The sequence below is a fragment of the Symphalangus syndactylus genome, chromosome 1 (genome assembly GCF_028878055.3).
Source record: "Symphalangus syndactylus isolate Jambi chromosome 1, NHGRI_mSymSyn1-v2.1_pri, whole genome shotgun sequence".
NCBI lineage: Eukaryota > Metazoa > Chordata > Mammalia > Primates > Hylobatidae > Symphalangus > Symphalangus syndactylus.
The window spans coordinates 67,338,910-67,354,828 of NC_072423.2; positions in this window are offsets into that span (position 1 = coordinate 67,338,910).

The following is a 15,919-nucleotide window of genomic DNA, read 5'->3' on the forward strand; positions in this document are numbered from 1 at the left end:
GGGGAGAAGACCATAAAACTCTTAGCTTTCTCCTGTTCCCAGCAACATAATGTAGTAAGCTCAATGCCATACATATAGATTTACTTCCTTGATCCACTATATACCAGCTATTTGAACAACTCATTGAATCCTCGTTTCCTTATTCTTAAAATGAAATAACAACATCACACTGAACAGGCAAAAGCTGGGAACATTCCTCTTGAGAACTAGAACAAGACAAGGATGCTCACTTTCACCACTCCTATTCAACATAATACTGGAAATCCATGCAGAGCAATCAGGCAAGAGAAAGAAATACAAGGCATCCAAATAGGAAAAGAGGAAGTCACACTATCTCTCTTCACTGATGATATGATAATAAATGCTCTACCAAAACATTCCTGGAACTGATAAGTGACTTCAGTAAAGTTTCAGGATACAAAGTCATGGTATAAAAATCCACAGCATTTTTATACACCAATAATGTTCATGCTGAGAACTAAATCAAGAGTGTATTCCCATTTATAAGAGCAACACAAGAAATCATAAATTATACAAACAAAAGGAAAAACATTCCATGCTTATAGATGGGAAGAATCAATATCATTAAAATGGCCATACTACCCAAAGCAATCTACAGATTCAATGGTATTCCTATCAAACTACCAATATCATTTTTCACAGAATTAGAAAAAACTATTCTAACATTCATATGGAACCAAAAAAGAGCTAGATAGGTCTAATATGCAGAATTTATAAAGACTTAAACAAATAAGTAAACAACAAACAACCCAGTAACAAGTAGGCAAAGGACACAAAGAGACACTTCTCAAAAGAAGACAAACGTGCAACCAACAAACATGAACAAATGCTCAACATTATTAGTCACTGGAGAAATGCAAATCAAAACCATAGTGTATTACCATCTCACACCAGCCAGAATGACAATTATTAAAAAGTCAACAAAAGGACAGATGCTGGCAAGGCTGCAGAGAAGAGAGATGGGAATGTAAATTGGTTTGGCCACTGTGGAAAGCAGTTTGGAGATTTCTCAAAGAAGTTAAAATACAGTTATAATTCAATCCAGCAATCCCATTACTGGGTTACATCCAAAAGAAAATAAATAATTTTACCAAAATGACATGCACTTCTATGTTCATCACATCACTATTCACAATAGCAAAGACATGGAATTAACCTAGGTGTCCATCAACAATGAATTGGATAAATAAAATATGGTATATATACACTGTGGAATACTATGCAGCCATTAAAAAGAATTACATCATGTACTTTGCAGCCACATGAATGCAGCTGGAGGCCATTATTCTAAGCAAAATAACTCAGAAACAGAAAACCAAATACTGCATGTTCGCGCTTATAAGCGGGAGCTAAACTTTGGGTACTTTTGGACATAAAGATGGTGACAGTAGACACTGGGGACTACTAGACGGGGAAGGGAGGAAGGGAAGCAAGGGTTGAAACACTAACTGTTGGGTACTATGTTCATTCTATGTGTGATGGTATCATTCATATCCCATACCTCCATATCATGAAATATACCTATGTAACAAAGCTGCACATCTGCCCTCTAAATCTAAAAGTTGAAATTTTTAATAACAATTCTAAACATAAATAAGTTAATTAAATAACATCCATCTTGTCTGCCTTGTAGGTTTTGTGAGAAGCAATAGTGATAATGAATGTGAAAATATTTTAGTGTGCTCTATTAGAAAGTTTGAAGATTTCATAATTTTAATTAGACTTAATAGTTCCAAACTGTGAGTTTTTAACTTAATTGTAGAAATACAATAAAATATAGTGAAACCATTTATTTTATACCTAAAATGCACCAGGCATTGCATAAGACAATTTGAACATACTGTTTCTAATTCTTACAGCAACTCTCAGATAACTTTACAGATGTGGAAATAAAGTTCAGAGAATTTAAGTAAATTCCCAAGTTCATGCAGCTAATAAATAGTCTAACCATAATTTAAATTCAGTCTTTCTGCTACAACATACAGCCTTACTAGTAGATAGAAATTATCAACTAAATCTTATAAATTGTGGTCCTGTTTTCTTTTCACAAATTTTACAAGCATTAGTACTGCAGCAAGAGAACAGCAGCAGCTAAGCTGGGAGCAAATAACCCAGTAGAAGCAGAGCCAAAATTTAATGGTACAGCAAGGCACATTTAAATATTTTTGGTCTAGGAACAATAAGAAAGGGCCAGCTGAGATTAGTAAGGCGATTGCATGCATAGACCCTGAGATTACTTTTCCTGTTAACTGAGGGAATCCCACGTGTTTAAGGGCTTTTCCTAAAGTGTAAAGACTTTATAATCCTACTGAATTCATGCAGTGAAATGCCATTATGTACTGCTTTAGAATTTTCTTCTGCTAAAATGAATGGCACTTACAAAAGGCATATTTTTATTCATTTGATGGACTGTCAAAGAAACGTAGGCTATATAATTTTATAAAACCAGTGGTCGGGGGTGGGGAGTTAGGTCATTTTAAAGATTTTTTTTTGGTTGGTTTAAATTTTATTTAATAACTGAGTAGAATTTGTTTTGTTTTTGTTTTACAGTTTGTCTTGTTACAGCATTTTCTACAACTGTTTCTCTCTTCTCTTTGAAAACTGTCCTTGTTTTTGAGTAGGAAAGCAAAGAGAAAATATTGAGCCTTTTAAATAATCCTTGTAGTTCATAACTCTTCCTCTGGCCTATAAATTATTATCAGTGCTTGAAGTGAAGTTGGATTTGAAACTACTACTTTGATCTGATGTTTTGATATTTTTCTTATTAAACCAAACAAAATGAAGTAAATTATTAATATCTCTTTTTTTCTTCCTACACAAAACTAGTCATTATTTACTCTTGTGTTTTTTACATTGCTCATCTTAAAGATTTGTATTCCCTCTTTCATCATGCCACAAACCTACTTCAGAGTCATTAGCGTACTCTTCATTAGAAAGAAACAAAATCCTTTAGCATATTTTTTCAAGGGCTATAGATTGTATGTGAAGATAAAATATCATATTCCTACTTCTAAATACCCTTGCTCATGGGAATACACCCTAAGAGACAGTGATTCCTAAAATAATCTTGAGATAGGTATACAATCATGGATATTCAATGCATAAAGAATAATTCATAGCTTTACACAGAATCTCTTCCTTGCTTTCTAGCTTAATTACTCTTCTTTGTTAGATAGTCCCATTTATTCTTATTCTTCCTATTATTATCAATTTCATAAAAAATATTAAAAATTTCCAGTTCATTGGGTTATTTCATCTTTATGACAACCATTTGTTTTTGGCACAGAAAATATTAATGTAATTATCCCAGCTTGTTGACCAATGAACTGAAGCCAAAGCAACTCATCTACTTAATTTTAAATGGCTACTGTGTAGCCTTTGGTGTTGCATCAGGTCTTCTGCATTATCTATTGCAGTCTTTGGGAAATGATCTACGGCAGTACCTTATCTTTTCTAATTCCGCGTACCTTGCTGGGCATCAACAGGCTTCCTCCCTGAGCTTATTATTAATGCCGGTTGTGTCTCATTGGGCTGGTTCCACCCTTACCTTGATGGTCTGGAGTGGCTTCTAGAGCCATCTATTGAGCCCCAGCACAGCCAGGAGTCCTTGAGTTCAGTTTGGGGTCTTGTCTCTGATTTTTGATAACCTTTTCCTGCGTATTCTGTTAAGTCCCATGTTCCATTTTAGGTACATATAATTAAAATAATACAGTAAAAATCTGATCCTACACAAGAGCTGAAACTCAGGGATAAACTGTGGAATTAGAATTTCTGCAAATCCATTTTCATTATTGACATATTTAATTTTGGCAAATGGACCAAAACAAATTTGATGGCATAACCATATTATATATTTGATGGCATAACTATATTATATATTATATATTTGTGTTATATGTATATAATATTAAATTATATTAATAAAAACATATGTCCAGAAAAAGAATAAGCATCTTAGGATGATCAACTACTTCTAGATTAATATTAACATTAATTTGCTACTCATTAATTCATATTTTATCTGCTAGTTCTTGTAAGAAAATATTCACTGACAGTCAATTTTTAAAAAATTAGATTTATGAGGCCAGGCACGGTGGCTCACTCCTGTAATCCCAGCACTTTGGGAGGCTGAGATGGGCGGATTAGGAGGTCGGGAGATCGAGATCATCCTGACTAACACAGTGAAACCCCGTCTCTACTAAAAATACAAAGCAAAATTAGCCTGGCGTGGTGGCGGGCGCCTGTAGTCCCAGCTACTCAGAAGGCTAAGGCAGGAGAATGGTGTCAACCCGGGAGGCGGAGCTTGCAGTGAGCCGAGATCGTGCCAGTGCACTCCAGCCTGGGTGACAGAGCAAGACTCTGTCTCAAAAAAAGAACATAAAATTAGATTTAAGGGATAAAATGTCAATGGAATAAATTAAGAGACTTCTATTCCTTAAATTATTTTTCAATTAATAAAAAACTAACAAAAACCCAAACGTTTCTGTGCAAGTCTTTTTGAGGACATGTGTTTTCATTTCTCTTAGACAAATACCTAGGAGTGGAACTGCTGGATTATAGGGTAGTTTTTTATTTATTTGTTTGCTGTTAAACAAGAAACTGCCAAGCCTTTGTCCAAAATGGTTGCGCTATTTTCCTTACACTCCCACTAATTATATAAGAGAATTTGGTTGCATTTTCCTGATATTTAATGATGTTGAGCACCTGGTCATGTGCTTACTGGGCAACCTTCTTTTGTGAGACATCTCCTCAAGTCTTTTATCCATGTTTCAGTTAGACTGTTCTTTGTATTTTCGAGTTTTATGAGTTCACTGTACATTTTGGATATGTCCTTTGTCAAATGTATGTTTTGCAAATATGTTCTCCTACTCTGTAGCTTGCCAGTTGACATTCCTAATAGTGTTTTTGATAAGTACAATGAAGTCGAAGTTTTCTCTTTTTTTGTAGAGCTGTCTCTTTCTGCATCCTATTAAGAAATCTTTGCCAACCTCAGATGGCAAAGATTTTGTCCTATGTTTTCTTCTAGAGACTTTATAGTTTTAGCTTTTATGTTTATAACCCACCTTAAAGTAATTCCCCTAGTTACCCTAGTTAGTGAACATAGTTACAGGTGTTTCTGAGTCATAGCCCAGATTTGAAACTCACTGGTTTTAAATACAAATTTAGGAACAAGTATCTTTAACCTTCCTCACTTTCTTTCTCCTACCACTTCCTCTCAGAAAGTTGTTATATTATGGAATTGGTTCATGTAACCTTTGGGATCCCTCACAATATTAACAAAACTGACACCTGCTTCCTATCCCCTTAGCTTAGAGTGCCAGCGAGTATGTTTGCCAAGCATCACAAAGACCTATGGGCTCAAGGTTAACTTTCAAGCTGACTGCATGGGTATCTATAAGTTATGATCTGAATGGGCAAGGAGCCCTCGGATCTGACATGTGTAGTGGCCTTGGTCAGTCACTGACTTATTGTGTGGATCTGATTAAGCCTCTTCCTCTCTCTGGATCTTAATTTTCTAATGCATCAAAAGAGGGTCGTGAAACAGACCAGCTTTGAAATTCCATATCCCCTTCATATCTATGATTTTTAATATCCCACCATCAAAAATGAACATCTTTGGGTCCTGAAGGGGTCTCCATGAACTTTAAGAGTTTCATATTATGTTGGGATGGTAACATCTTAAATATTTTTTTTTTTTTCTTTCTTTTGAGACGGAGTCTTGCTCTGTTGCCCAGGCTGGAGTGCAGTGGTGGGATCTTGGCTCACTGCAAGCTCCGCCTCCTGGATTCACACCATTCTCCTGCCTCAGCCTGCTGAGTAGCTGGGACTACAGGCATCCGCCACCACGCCCGGCTAATTTTTTGTATTTTTAGTGGAGACGGGGTTTCACCATGTTAGCCAGGATGGTCTTGATCTCCTGATCTCGTGATCTGCCTGCCTCGGCCTCCCAAAGTGCTGGGATTACAGGCGTGAGCCACCGCACCCTGCCACTAACATCTTAAATATTATCAGCAAATGGATAAATTGGAATTTGCTGACAATTGGCTAGGAATGAGGTCGTGTAAATGATAGAGGGTGTAAGAACTGGGAAGGAAAGGGAGGCTGGGTTGTAAGGCTGAATATTCCATTGTGGGTATATAACAAATTATCTGTTCATTCAGTGATGGACACTTAAGTGGATTCAATATCTTGGATATTGTGAATAGTGCTGCAATAAACATCAGGGCACAAGGATCCCTTTGATATACTGATTTCTTTTACTTTGAATAGATACCAAGTAGTGGTATTCCTCTTTTGAGGAATCTCTGTATTGTTTTTCACAACGGCTATACTAATTTACATTTCCACCAACAGTGTACAAGGGGTCCCTTTTCTTCACGTCCTCATCAACACTTGATATCTTTTGTCTTTTTGATAATTTGATAATAGCCATTCCAACGTGTGTGAGGTGACATCTCACTGTGGTTTTAATTTGCATTTCCCTGATGATTAGTGATGTTGAGCATTTTGTTATATACCTGTTGGCCATTTCTAAGTCTTCTTTTTTTTTTTTTTATTATACTTTAAGTCCTGGAATACATGTGCAGAATGTGCAGGTTTGTTACATAGGTATACATGTGCCATGGTGGCTTGCTGCACCCATCAACCCATCATCTAGGTTTTAAGTTCTGTATGCATTAGGTATTTGTCCTAATGTTATCCCTCCCCTTGCCCCCACCCCCCAACAGCCCCAGTGTGTGATGTTCCCTAAGTCTTCTTTGGAGAAATAACTATCCAGGTGGCCTGGCATTGTAGGAGCCTGGCCACTCAGTCTACAACTGCTAACCAGGAACCTGGGCCATGAGGGCCTGACTGGCTCTGGATTTCACTGGTGTGAGCCTAGCGTTATGGTCTGAGCAAAATTGGGTGCTCACTTCCCTCCTCTTTCCTGCAAAGTAGGTATTTCTCTCTGTACTATGCTGCAAAGGTTGGAGGAGGGTTGACATGTGTAATGTGCAACTGTCCTTCCTACCCTCTTCAGTGTGCCTTTTCTTATTTCTGTGCTATACCCAGGTGCTGTAATCTCTTACCTGGTTTCTTAGCTCTGTGAAGGTATTGTTGTACATGAATAGCTGTTGAAATTGATGTTTCTGCACGGAGAGGAGTGCTGAAAAGTCCTTTTTTTTTTTTTTTTTGAAAAGTCCTATTATGCCATCTTGCTGATGTCACTACTGATTTTTTGATGGTGCAAAGAGTAGAGAGAACAGTTTTATTTTCATCAAATAATTGATAAGAGTTGAATATGACCTAGAATATCTACATGATGCAGGTATGCAGGGGAAGAGCGGGTTTGATGTTTTGGGGTGTTATTAGGCAAGAAGGTACAGCCCAAGAGTGCACAATGGTGAGACAGAATAGTGTTGTAAACAGAATGGGATGCTTCCACAGACTGTGGGGATATTAGGTAATCAAAAAGTTAGACCATTTTTAATATGTGTGGCTGTGAAACATCTGCTTGGTGAAATGTAAATTAAAGGGTAGAATTGTATTTGGGGAGCTATAATTCTTTAAATTTGATACTGATTTCAGACTATCATATGGGTCATGGCTTCAGAAGTATTATATTATTCTATTCTATTTATTATATATTTAAAGGTAATAGTGAAAGGAATAGAAATGATTCACTGATCTGGAAATGGAACTTGGCTGGGGCATTGTGAGACTATATTCAGCTTTCTTGTGAGCAACATAGACTAGCCACTACGACAAATGAGAGTGTGAGAACATGGAGTATTATCTTTTGACTCAAGAGCTGAGCATTGTGTCCATTAGTCTATAAGCAAAAAGTAGTTTGCATTAGACATAGAGAATAGAAAACACCATTTGTTATTTCTAATTGTGTTAGAACAAGAAGGTAGGAAGGTAACTTCTATGGATGCTATCAAAGTATTTCTAGAGATGTAGTTTCATGGAAGGAAATAAACTAGTCCCTAAACATAAATCAATGAAATTAATGATACTGCTTGAAAATGTCTAGGGTATTGATTTAGACTTTTTATTTTTCTACTCTATATCTTATAACAAGGAAAATAAAACACAAAAACAATAATCAGAGGTTAATGAAGAGCTTACTAAAATAGCAGCATATCTTTTAAAGAATAGGTGAGGGAATATTTGAAAAACTGGATTGCATGGAAAACAGCAGGCCCATATGGCATGCACAATAGGATATTAAAGAGAACCAGCTTGTGAACTTACCAATCTAAGCTGCTTCAGTCAGTAATAAATCATGGACATCTGAGTGGGAGGATCCCAGTCCATTTCATGGAGAAATAAAAATCATATAACCTACCCAAAATAAATGAAAAGTCACAATGAACTTTCTCAGGGAACTATATACATAATTAAAAGTGTTTTCCACAAACTCATGGAAAGCTAATATATTGTAAATCTATAAGCAGAAGCACTTAAAAATAAAATCATATAAATTTTATCATTTGCTTTTCCCAAAATGAAATAGTCTGTCTGAAACTATACTTGTAGTCAGATTTATAGCTATACAATTATAATAAAGCAGTAAGATTAAGATAAGGACCTCAATGAACATAACTGGGAGAATTTAATTCAATAGATTTTTGTCAGACATCTTGAAAGTAGTTGAATATTATCTTGAAAACATTTCTTCAGTAGGTAAAGAATGGGTCAAGGATCTTGACTAATACCAATGGCAATATGCTTAGTGTACTTTACGGATACATTTACTTTATATAAAAATGTTTGTTTCACAAAGATTTGATGCATATGTCATGGGAAAAATAATATAGCTAGATCTTCCTGACAACGTGGTGTAGTAAATATTTTTTTTAATAGATGAAATTTTATTGCTCAGGGGAGATGGATTGAAACCCTCATTTCTTTCCTTTCTCCCTACAGACTTTTCTATTTATTTTGGAGAGTGAACTGTGGTTCTTGATAAATGAGTGTGTCCACTTTGCTCTGAATACTAATTTTTAACAAGAGACATGTATGGGGTGCAGGCTGGTGGTAGAGTAGGGTGGAAGGACCTGTCATGTGCAGACACACGCATACAAAATTATTGAGTAGAAGAAACAAAGAGATACAAATAAGAAGATTATCTTTGATTTCCCTGATAACATTGTAGTTAACTAATACAAGAGAAATAATGTCAACCACAAAAATCTATCAAATGCTCACCATGTTACATGGTCCTCTGTCCTCCAGATACATTATTATATTTATAATCAACCCTGCAGTCTATTCCATTTGACATATAAGGACACTGAGTTCAGAAGAACTTTAGTACTTTAGGGCAGGCCAACTCTAGTTATAAAGAACTCTAAGCTACTGCTGTGGTTTTTCCACCTTAAAATAAAGCTGATAATAGAGACGTTCACAGGTCACTAAATGCTGGACTCTCCTCTGGCTGATCAAATAATGTGCATTTTCCTCAATAGCAGGGCAGAGGGTCAGTTTCCCCCTCTTTGGTATTTCAAAGGCTTTGAGAGACTAAATTATATGCCATTAGAGATACATTTTCAACTTGAAAGGAAGCTACCATATTTAACAGAGAGTGAATTACATTAATTCATAACACCAAGAGGTGCCACAGAAGATGTCTTCTCCATGAAAGGAAACCGTAAGACTTAATTGAATGAGATTATGAGGAACATAGGTTTATTTTTAATTTTTTATTTTTTTGAGACGGAGTCTCTCTTTGTCGCCCAGGCTGGAGTGCAGTGGCGCGATCTCGGCTCACTGCAAGCTCCGCCTCCCGGGTTCACGCCATTCTCCTGCCTCAGCCTCCCAAGTAGAGTAGCTGGGACTACAGGCGCCCGCCACCGCACCTGGCTAATTTTTTTGTATTTTCAGTAGAGACAGGGTTTCACCGTGTTAGCCAGTATGGTCTCGATCTCTTGAACTCATGATGGGCCCACCTCGGCCTCCCAAAGTGCTGGGATTACAGGCGTGAGCCACCGCGCCTGGCCGCTTATTATTTTTTAATTGAAACCTACATGATAACTTTCCATGAAGCAAAAGTCTGTACTCATCTTTCAGTGTACATGGGGCTGTGGGGCTGTGTTAAGCTCTATGGGAATCAAGGAAAGTAGAGAGAATTTGAAATTTAAGTCCAATATATGGTGGGAAAAAAGAAGGAAGAAAAAAATAGGAAAAGCTTGTTTCTATTATGTTTTGGTTTTTCTAGGAGTAGAGGGCTTGCTTTCTATTTTTTTATTATTATTTTTTAGTCAAGGTCTCACCCTGTTCCCTGTTGCCTAGGCTCTGGAGTGCATCACGCACTCACGGCTCACTGCAGCCTTCACCTCCTGGGCTCAAGTGATCCTCCTGCCTCAGCCTCCCACAGTGCTGGAATTCCAGGCGTAAGCCACCATGCCTGACTGGAATAGAAGTTTTTGATTCAAGGTGACTAACCTGCTCTTTGCTCAGGTCTCTTTGGCCACCTCATCTTCCTCAAATGCAAGGAATTCCTCACGTGTCAGTCTCCCTTTCGTGCTTGCTCTCCTCTCTCCTGCTGGAGCCTCCGAGATAAACACAGACTTAAGCAAACAACAACAACAGAAACATCTCTTGGGAAAGAAGCTCATTCATTTGTTTTGTCTCACTGAAGCTAATGCTCCTGCACTGCCTAGTCTAGGACATCATATGATTTTTACAAAAATAAATGACTTTAAGGTCAAAGCCTGTGTACCATCTGGTATACCATAAAAGACTGGCTAATTCATTGTTCTTATGCATTGTTTTGCATGAGTATACATTTATTTTCTCATTACTTAATTTCTCCTTTGTGATCTTCTTGTTTACCATCTCCTGGATGCAGAATGACTCTTGCTTCTCTTTCCAAGTCATCTGAGTTGCAATTAGATTAGCTCCTCTTTAGCAATAAATGAGTTAAAGAAGAATTTGGCAGAATCTAGGTAGCCACAGATGACTTCATAGTCTGTGTGATTTTGGGGGGTGAAAGGGAGAATACATAGCAACAATATAGAGATTTCTACTGCTTTCTAAATTACCTTCCTTTCCTATTGAGTTAACCCAGTGTGGCCGATGCTAAAGGCTCCACTGAGGCCAATGATGTATTAAGCTGCAACAGCACTGTGTCTATACTCATATCTGTATAGACACCATCACTAATAATCCTTCATAAAGACTTAGGGGTAGGTCCCTATTCTCACTTGAGTTATTACTTTTTGTTGTAGTCTTTATTATGGCTGCTTTTAGTCATACCAAGACCACTGCAGTGATGGCTGTCTACAAGTATCATATCTGTGGGAGTTACTTGTATTGGAGCTTACAGGTTTCATATGGTGGAATTTTCTCCTCTCCTCCTCCCCTCCCCTCCCCTCCCCTCCCCTCCCCTCCCCTCCCCTCCCCTCCCCTCCCCTCCCCTCTCCTCTCCTCTCCTCTCCTATCCTCTCCTCTCCTCTCCTTCTCTTCCTCTCTCTCTCTCTCTTTCTCTCTCTCGTAACTGGGCACTGTGGCTCATGCCTGTAATCTCAGCACTTTGGGAGGCTGAGGTGGGTGGATCACCTAAAGTCAGGAGTTCGAGACCAGCCTGGCCAACATGGGGAAACCCCATCTCTACTAAAAATACAAAAAGTTCCCAGCTACTCGGGAGGTTGAGGCAAGAGAACCGCTTGAACCCAGGAGGTGAAGCTTGCCGTGAGCGGAGATCGCGCCATTGCACTCCAGGCTGGGCGACAGAGGAAAACTCTGTTTAAAAAAAAAAAAAAGGGTCTCGTTCTGTCACAGGAGCTGTAGTGCAGTGGTGCGATCGTAGCTCACTGCAGCCTCAAACTCCTGGGCTTAAGCTATCCTTCCTTCCACCTCAGCCTTTCCAGTCCCTGGGACTACAGACACACACCAGTGTGCTTTATTTTTATATCAGTTTGAATGTTGGATCTTTAAAAAGATGAGGTAGGTACATGAGAATTAGCTGATTTTGGCCAAGGGCTATACGTCATAAACATGTTAATCAACTAAATGACTGTTAGCCAAAAATATATTTCCCTCACTTCTAGAGGATTCTAGGTCATGCTTGGCAGTGTGTCCTTCTCACATTGGAGTTTGTATGAGTGTTTCACAGGCAGACCGAAGGAAATGAAAGAGACTCAAATTTGCCTTACCAGAGTTGTTTCCTAAACCATCCTGAAGGTTCCATTTCCTCACCTTTGGAATAGTTCATCTGATGTCTTAAGATCAGAACAGGTATTAGTCACCATCTTTGTTCAATGGCTTAAATTCTCTGTTCTTTTCTTTTAGAAATTGAAAGCCTATATTTATCAGAAAGCTGGCTCCAATGAGTGTTCTGAGGATTAGCTGGAAATATGATTTATCTTAGTGTTAGAAATGCCATTTTATTACAAAATATTAATATCACCAAATAGATAAAATACAAAGTGAAGTTAAGAATCATGCTGTATGAATTTCCCATCAAAATGTTACTGTCCTCTGGAGTGAATCAGAAGGTGCTTTAGTATTAATAAATAGAATAGAATACAAATCTCAGTCTAAAATTATACACATCTATTTTGGATTAAATTTCTTAGGGTCCCTCAGATAAGCCATAATGATAAAGACAACAAAAAAGTGAGTTGATAGCTATTAGAAACATTTTTAGCTTCCACATCACATTTAGCTAACAATTAAATAATATTTTTATGTTAAGAATATACGATTCAAACACTATACATGTATTATAGTTTAGTCATATTTTTATTATTACACTTTGTTTTTACATGTCTATTCTTACCATAATTAAATTGAAAAACTCTAAAAGTTTACTGCTTCTGAGGAAGTTAGTGGTTACTATAAACCAGTATTGTGTGCTGGTTACCAGGTTGTCTGAGTTTGGTAAGACAGAGCGCCTACACACATAACAAGCTGCATGAAGCAGTTTCCTTTCAGGTAGGTAACAAGGGACACAGGAGCCTAGGATTCATTGCCAGCCAGTCCAAGGCTCAGGAAACCTGCCCACGGTGGATGGAGTCTCCTCTGCGCATGTCACACTTGCACTGCAACTGAAGGACCCAGAAAAGCAACCTGCCCTGAGTTTTATATCCTGGGGCAATAAGACACTCTGGACTAAAGCACTGAAGGAAATCCTGTATCTGGGAGTGGGGCATGGGGAGAGGGTACGAGAACAGAGCCTGAGCTCTTCTAGCCAGTTTTTCCGTATCAGGATGTGGGATTTTTAGAATATTCTACAGTTATTTTTGAGAACTACAAGTGAGAAATTGGGGAGAGCTGGGCCAGTCTAAGGCTACCTGGAGAACTATCCTGAAGTTACCACATTTGTGTTGAAATAATCAATGATAAAGAATAAAAAGATAATGTTTTTGTCTGTGTCATGTGTAATTTGTATTCAAAAGAGTTTGAGTCCATGAATACTAACATTAAATCTAATTTAGTTAAGCTTAAGAACTCATTGTTTTTATTCAAATATGAAGTTAAACTATGAACTTATAATGGAATTATTGATATGGCAATGCTGATTATAAACATCTATTTACAATTCAATGAACTTGTATATTGAAATCAATAAGCTTCTAAATATCAAAAAATGAAATTGTCAGAGGCAATTCTACATTGATAAGAGAGTCTTATTACTTCCCCAAATGCTGTCATGTGCAGTGATTTCAATTTAAGTATGTAGTTAATAGGTGAAAATATTTGCCTATCTCACAAAAGATTTCAAATTTTTGTTCCATTTTAACCAATCAGTAGCATGTCATAGTGACTAAATCATTAAAACTCTAAGTCAGACTCTCACTTCAAACACAGGCTCTGCTCCTTATCAGGTCAGTGATGGTGGACAAGTTCCTTTTCAGTCTAAGCTGTAGTTTCTCCATCTGTGACATGAGTATGCTAATTCTTACCTCGTAAGATGGTGGTAATGAATAAATTGTATAATTCCTACAAAGCATATTTTACCGTGTCTGGCAAATATTAATTACTCCTTGGATCTCAGTTATTATTATTATTACTGATTGTGGAAATCATCTCTTGTGCCCTGACCTTGAATAGTTTCTACGTCCACCTAATCTGTGTGCATTCTTTTATGGTAGATTAGAGATGGCTGCAAATTCTTTGATGCTCCTTCCATTGAGAGGTGGGGATTTGTTTCTTTCATTTGAACTAGAAATGGCCTCTGTGACTGTTTAACCGATATAATATGACGGAAATAATGCCATGTAAATTTCTGGGTTAACCTTAAGACACCTAACTACTTCAGATACTTGCTCTTGAATGACTGAGTCACCATGTGAGAGAACTGACTATTCTGAAGCCAACATACTCTGGAGAAGATGAAGCAACCAAGTATGGAGGTCCATGAGGAAAGGAACAAGACTATTGTCCAGTATCCCATCTGTGTCCCCAGCTGACAGTGAGCAGCCACTTGCCCGCCATGTGATTAAGCTATTAGGGAGGTTGATTTTCCAGGCCCAGTGGACCCTCCCCAGCTGAAGATAAACCAGCTTTATTGAGCCATGCCCAGGTTGCAGAATCATGAGTACAAGAAATGATTGATATTGTTCTGGAGTGGCTTGTTATGCAACAATAGGTAACTGGAACGTTTGCTAACCTCTTTCACTCTTAAATCCCATCTCTTTGATAAAGCATTGGCCAAATATTTTAGCACACTCTGATGCTCCCTTTTACTATATTCTCATAGTCTTTGTGATCTATACTACTCTTTTTGTTATTCACTCACAAATATACATATCATTTTAAAGATTTCCTTTATGTAAGCTATTTCCTTTAAGTATTGTGTAAGTTGTTTCCTTTGTGTAAGTATATTTAAGTATGTGTATATGTGTATATCTACATATATGTTAATATAAACACACACACATACACACACGTATGTGTAAATATAGTCCTTCTTTTATAACTCTAGTAACACCTAGCACATGACTTGGCCTTGGTACATATTCAAATAAATTTTGAATAATTAAATTGCATATGTAATTTGCTTTGCTTTTTCTAGTAGTTCTAGTAGTTCACTCTCAATCCCTTTCTGTTTTCTACATTACATTTACATTTTTACATTAAATGGTATTTTCAGAACACAAATATGAATAAGCCACCAACCTTCCTTAAAACCCAGGGGGTGTCTTCTCGTTGGTTTGAAGCTACATGGAGGCTGTTTTCCACTATTCTGAGAGGCCAGGCATGGTGTGATGCCTGCCTATCCTGGCAGCCTCATCATGGACTGAGTTCTGTGTTTGTATTCTGGTCGCAGGGGCCTCTGTCAGACCCTCATGGCTGGCTGTGCCTCCTCTCACTTCAGGGCTTTTGTGTGTGTCCTTCTCTTGGCTGAAGTGTTCTCTATGCTCTGAACACCTTCTTTCTGTCTTTAATTGCCCTGAAGCTATTCAATTTTAAGACACAAGTTATGCCTCATGGAGACTTTTCTGATTCCTCTACTGGGAAAGAATCCCTTTTTCCTGTGTCCTACCAATGATTTTTAGCTATACAGTAAATCTCATATACATTTATGATCATACATTTTTTCCACAAGTATATTAGAATTGTAGCGAAGCTAAAACAAAAGGCTCCTAAGTGAGTTAGGCATGGTGGACTTTCAGCCAGGAGAAAGGTTAAGGGTCACCAATTAGGAATATAACACAGATGAGAAAATTTTAAAACAAACCAATCAATTAAAAATTTTTATAAAAATATGTCAGCAACATTTAAGAGACATACTTGTGAGAGACTAGTTCTTAAAAGTATCACTCAAATAAAGCTTTTGTTCAACCTTAACCATTAAATTTTAGTTGTTGATTGCAGGATCCATGTCTGAGTAGCCTTTGTATAATTCACCAGCTCAGTGATATTAACTCACTGCCTTCCACATAGAAATTATATAAGTATGTGA